Source organism: Ornithodoros turicata, unplaced genomic scaffold, assembly GCF_037126465.1.
Source record: "Ornithodoros turicata isolate Travis unplaced genomic scaffold, ASM3712646v1 Chromosome24, whole genome shotgun sequence".
Classification (NCBI taxonomy): domain Eukaryota; kingdom Metazoa; phylum Arthropoda; class Arachnida; order Ixodida; family Argasidae; genus Ornithodoros; species Ornithodoros turicata.
In genome coordinates, this window is record NW_026999345.1 from 2079536 (window position 1) to 2085663 (window position 6128).

At 43.8% G+C, this 6128-nt stretch overlaps 1 long non-coding RNA gene across 1 annotated transcript; it reads left to right on the forward strand.

Moving 5' to 3' along the window:
- The first annotated feature begins 5241 nt into the window (after positions 1 to 5241).
- Positions 5242 to 5699, forward strand: LOC135373420 (uncharacterized). The gene is made up of 4 exons (XR_010416451.1): positions 5242 to 5295; positions 5353 to 5443; positions 5504 to 5559; positions 5641 to 5699. It is a non-coding gene; the product is annotated as an uncharacterized LOC135373420 (long non-coding RNA).
- Positions 5700 to 6128: the final 429 nt, after the last annotated feature.

Sequence of the window (6128 nt, forward strand, 5' to 3'; positions counted from 1 at the left end):
AAAACGAGAGCAAAAAATGGTAAGTCGAGGTTCAGATATAAAAAATAGCAACCTTAATGAATCGATTGTGCAGCTGTCCTACTGCGCTTACTCTGATATAACCACGGTTAACAACACAATAGTACTATTGATAATCTAACTTCTGAATTATCACAGGTGCACGCTGAAGGTGGAAACGAAGCATGATCTGGCTTGCATCTGGTCATGAAGAAATTGCTGACACGTTAGTTGCAGTCCACCTCATGAGGATACAATGGTTGACGAATGGTTCTCAAGCACATCGAAACTTCCAACAAATAATTCATGAAAAAGCCAGTCAGTGCTAGCACCAGGAATTGAACGTGGACCGTCCTGCTACCAGTCAGAGATGTTCAGTGGCGTAGCCACGGGGGGCTAGGGGGGGCTGGAGCCCCCCCTACCCGCCACGGACCGACCCACACAAATCGTGCAAATCCGAGAACATAATATATGGGGGGGGGGGACCAGTGTGACTATCGTGAAAGTTCATGCAGTTCATGGCGTCTATCTAAGAAGCACTCTTGAATGGTTTTCAAAGTATGAGCTTTTCAAAATACTTCCAATCTCGTGACACCACTTCATTGGTCATAACAGCCTATACATGTAATCGTACTGTGAACGTCTAAATCAACTATTTTCATTCCCCTTTTTAATCCTCAGTTTGCAGTGTGCACAAGTATGTGTGTGTTGTCGACACAGGATCAGCGGGGGGGGGGGGGCGAGTTTTCATATCGAGCCCCCCCTACCTTTGAGGTCTGGCTACGCCACTGGAGATGTTACATTTCAGGCGCTCATTGACTTTTGGTGAATTACTTGTTGACTTTGTCCCAAGGTGGAGCTCGCTACAGCTCATTTGCTATCTGTTAATGTTGTGGCGTGTGTTGCGTTTTTCTCTTTGTGTGTTCCAGACTCAGAACGGTTAATTTGGATCAGGTCAGGTACGTTTCATTTAGACATGGCAAACATAAAGTGGTGTTTCTCAACACAACTTAGCAGTGGTCTTCATGCATTACTGCTACGGCCATTAAGCGTGAATAGAAACCTGCACATTATCCATGATGTAAAACCCCAAGACTAGGGAACACGAAGGGACAGACACAAACATGTCCCTTTGTGTTCCCTAGTCTGGGGGTTTTACATATGCATCATCTTCACCAGCTCGCTTGCTTGCAGCCATTTTTTCTGCACATTATGTTCACTCTACTTTTATCGTGTGCTATATAATCTTGTTCAAGTTCTGTCAAACAACCTGTAATGCTATAAAAAAATTCAGTACACTGTTTGTGTGGGTTGAATGGTAGCGCATGAATGCAGGAAGGAAACTGTCATGTTATGGCAAGTGTTTACGTATTGTACATTTAACTACTAATTTTATTGGTTAGCTTTCGCTGGCGTATCATGTCAAGCCATGTTATATTAATTTGGAACATGTTCTTCTTAGTAGCCAGAGCAGCTGATACACAGAGAGAAAATAGCCCGTGTGTGTTTGTCTTTTCCACCGCAGCCCTTGGGTTTCCTCCCTGATGGCTACACATGTCAGGGATAGGTTTCAGAACCGGTAGTTCCCGCCAAGTGTGAATTGCTTTTCAGGGGATCATCACGCTGGCAGATGAAACATATGGTTTAAATTATTTGCAGGACAGGAATTGCGCAGCTTCACACAAATACTACTTCTACGACGTAAGAGTGGTTTCAAATCTAGCTTTTTTGTGTTCCTGACATTATCGCACAAGATGTAGTATCCACTATGTTCCTTTATGTGGGGGGTATGTACAGTGCAATCAACAGATGCTATTTACAAACCTGTGTTTTCTACTGTGTTGAAATGGGGTAGTTTGTATCTGAGAGCCATAGTGAAACACAGGCCCTCGAGAAACATGGCAACACATTGCAGGGACTCTGGATGCTGCCTAAATTTCCAGAACACACAGCTCAAGGCAGCGGTTAAATAACAAGTGGTTAGAGAAATCCAAGATAGTTGCACCCGTAAGCAGTCCGCTGTTGGATTTGCTTCTGTCAGAGATACGTTATCTCAAAGGGAACGCACGGACACACACAGAATGATACTAGGGCTGCCTGTGAAATAGAATGAGGAGAGGGGAAGATATATAACCCTTTTTCTTGTATGTTATTCTATTGGTTAAATTGTCATTTTCTTAGCAGCATATGTGTGTATATTCCAGAGTCTGCTAATAAATATATCAGTTTAGAGCTAGCAGTCGCATTGTAGATGTCTCATCCTGTCCTTGGTTGCTTGTGATTCACTATGGCCATGCTTGCTATTGCAAAAACAGAAAACAAAAAAAGACAATAGAAAAACACGGAAAGAGCGACCTAAAAAGCTGCCTGTTCTAGTGCTCACATGGAGGCAATGCAATGAGGTAACATGTTCCATTCATGAACTGTGCATAGTAGTACATATCACAACGGCAACCGATTATTCAGATTTTTCTTGAAGTAATTTGTTTTTTTTTTAGCTTTGTTTGCACAGTCTATTATTGGAGCTTTATGTGATTCCCCTCTTCAGATACTTTAAGATTGCTGATGCTGTGCAGTTTGTTAATTTTGAAACTGTACTGTGCTGAGGTACAAAAACAGAATTGTCATATCTGCATTTGAGCACATAGGAATAATTTGTAAGTACTTTACTTGTTGACATTAATATTTGCACCAGGTCACAACATTGTTGATTTATGGAAAATGTAAATAAATATATTTATTTGCTTGCCAAACAATGCACAAATGTCTTTTCTAGTGAGATATTCCCTGTTCACCAGACATAAATGTGGAAAAGTTAAAGGGGCACAATGATGGTAGAGTCTAGCGTTGCTTTTTGCCACTTCACATATATGCACTGTTATTGCACATGTAGGAATAGGAAGGTAGAGGATGCGCATAGAAAATTTCGTATGCAGCCACACATATGGTTCAGAAGATTAATAGCATATATAATTGTGCTTCATGTGCAATTGGTATGCTAACGGATTGTTTCCATGAAGCCTTTTTATTTATTTTTTATAAATTATTTTTATAAATGTTATTTTTGATTTTATATAAATTTCATATATCACTTATATTTTTATAAATTTTATAAACTAAAAACTCAAGTTACACGGCCCCTGTAAGAGTGCCCTTTGCAAATGGTTTGGTAACGTGTGTCTAACTGTAAAGGTAAGAGGCAATCGGAGAATGCTGCAGACAAGGTTGCAACTTACATATTGCTTATCACGTCCTACATACAAAGTGATTTGTACAATAATTCCTGAGCACGGAATTAATCCCGAGGCTGGCCAGTGATGTCACCCAGGACGACAAGTCACATAATTGCCTTTAACAATTTTACACCCCATGGGCTGAGTTGTGAATTGAAAGAGCACTCTACAGAAGGATAATGTGCACCTGATTTCTAGGATCTATGCTATGCCCTAACTCTTCAGACACCACATTTCTAAGTGGCAATATGTGCTCTGCTACTTCTTTTGCGTCTGCATAGTGTGCAACCACATGGCTACTGGAGCTTTCGTGTGCATGTTTTTGTGCGACGGTGTTCATTACAAACAATATCCAGATGTTAGACATAAAATGCAGTAGTTTGTAGCGTACCACACAACGCAGCGTGACATGGGAGTGTGTGATTCAAGGAAAGCTTCTGGAAAATGCACAGAATCCCACAAAAAGTTCAAAATGTGATTTGTATTTCGTTTTACGTCTTACGTCGTTACATACCATCGTCGACGCTGTTGCACATTGATAAATCGTACGTAAAACTTGTCCCATAGCAGTATGCGGTTTCTCAAATACATAGCACAATTTTCCTGCAGTAATAAAACGCTGTCGGCATTTTCCTGCTGACACGGCTGTCGAAACGTCAGCCTCTACAATGGGCAAGTGCTGTAAAGGGGCTAACGCAGACGCGACTTGATACAAATTGTACGTGCTCACAAAACACAAACGACGAATTCCAGTCACAACATCGCACAGAGGTTGATTCGCGAATGAGTTCGCAGCTGCTGCACTGTTTACTTATCGCGGAACGGTGGAACGGAACCCGGCTGTCCGCCATCTTCAAGCACAGATACGTGAAGCCGCGAGAAGCCGTAGCTGAAATCCACTGACAAGTACGAAGGCGCGTACACTTCACAATGCCCGTTCGGGTGCATCTACGTCATAAAAATGCCTGCGCCCATGTGTGTTTCGGAATGAATTACCTATTTTTTTGACATGGTACTGTACCGACCTGAGAGAATGAAGGTGTATTTTGGGGAGAGCTGGATGTGGGCTTTCTGAATATCACAACCGTTTCGACTATTTGGGATATCGGCATAGCTGACCTTTAAGAGCATGATGAGCTGCGAGGCTGGCTAGAGCCACCCTGAAACGCTTCCCACTTTTCGGTGTCGTAAGTCGATTACCCGATGTCCGATTTAGTCGAAATTTTGTGTGCGCGTGCTCTGTTCCCTGCTCTACAACTTTCCAATTGTCGATTTCCAGTGGTTAAGACGTCATTCTCGAAATTCCTGACACCGACCACCGTTCACCGATTTTTGTCCCAGTCTTCAGGCTTGAAGCCCACGGCGGATCCGACTTCCTTTTAATGGGCACACGCACTCGACATGGGAAACGCGTAGAAACTTGCCGCATCTTTCTATCCCTCTCGGCTCTCGAGTTAGAACACCGTGGCAACGGCGGTTCTCTGATACATGGGCCTGGGTCATTTTTTTCGATATCGGGTTCTTGCTGGCGTAGGAAGGTGATTGAGATGTGTTTTTGAAGAGGAAAATGTCCTCTTTCCGATAACGTTGGTCCCGTCTTCGCGCGACTTTCCGTTCCATTGCTACATTCCGAGGAGCGCCTGGGCGCTGGGGCATGGCCTGGCGGGCAGGTGGCCTTCCTGCCGTTTCTGCGCTGCGGGCGGCGTCTATTTCGCTTGCAAGCTTCGTTCGTTCGCACGCCTTTTTCTGGCTCCCGCTGTCTCGCGTTCCGTCGTTGCTCTGGTGCCCTGGACTGCTGTGATTGTGTTTTTATGCCCTGCTAGTGTTGCCTGGGGGTGCTTTTATGTGTGCACCCTGGAAGATAGGTCCAGAAGCCTTGCGATTTCTTAGACTAAAGGTTAGTTCTATGTTTGTACGATTCGAGCAACTTTTGTTTGGTATCATTCCTAGCGTGTGGGTTCTATTACTTTATGCTAGCAGTGTGATTATTACCCTTTTGCTTCCTATTACCCTATGCTTTATCTTTCAGCTAAGTGTACTCGTGACCCTACCAGCACTTTTCAAGGTGAAGATGCAACATCGTCAGTGGCCCCGTTACTAATGTCTAGTCTGTGAATTTCAGATACTTTCGACGTATTCATTGCGGTGAACAACGCGGTTGGGACAGCACACTCACGACGTGGGAAGGTCACAGAAATGTTGAAAGACATCAGGTAAGTTACGCTAAAGTGCGTTTCAGAGCTCTTCAGTGACTTGTGTTTACTGCGAAACAGATTGGGCATACGCTTCACCCGTGCAACTTCGTCATGTGCTTTACGGCTGTGCCACTGTATGTAAAAAATGCTGAGTGATTTAAATAAAGAATTTGCAGGGAAGTACAATGTGTCGCACCTTGCTGACTCTTTTACAGATGTGTGGAAACGTCGTAGCGGATGAATGTGAATTATGGATCTCCAAGTGGCGTCGCCCGAGTCATTTTCAAGATTTTACCCGTTTTGAAGGTACGTAGTGAGTGTGCGAGGCATTCACGTTCCTACTATACGTGGTTATCCATGCGTTTCCCGTCTTCGCAGGCAATAGGGCTGTTGATAGGCAGAATGCTAGGCTACTGCCAGACTGCAACCATAGGCGCTGTGTCTAAAGGTATGCGTATACGTCGATGCGTACTTCACAGTGACATTTTGCTGTAGCAGTGTTTTTGAAATTACATTTCTTGCAGGTTAATCTCACATGACGCGGCAGGGAAGGGAGTCCGTGGCGAAAAGTGAATATAGCCGAAGTTGGATAGCGTTAATTTTTGCGCACGAAAGGCAAGCTGGACACATCGCAAATCTCCAGTTGTACGAAACACAGTGCAGCATGGTCGTCGGTTATGCCAGTGCTTCAACATATGTTTCA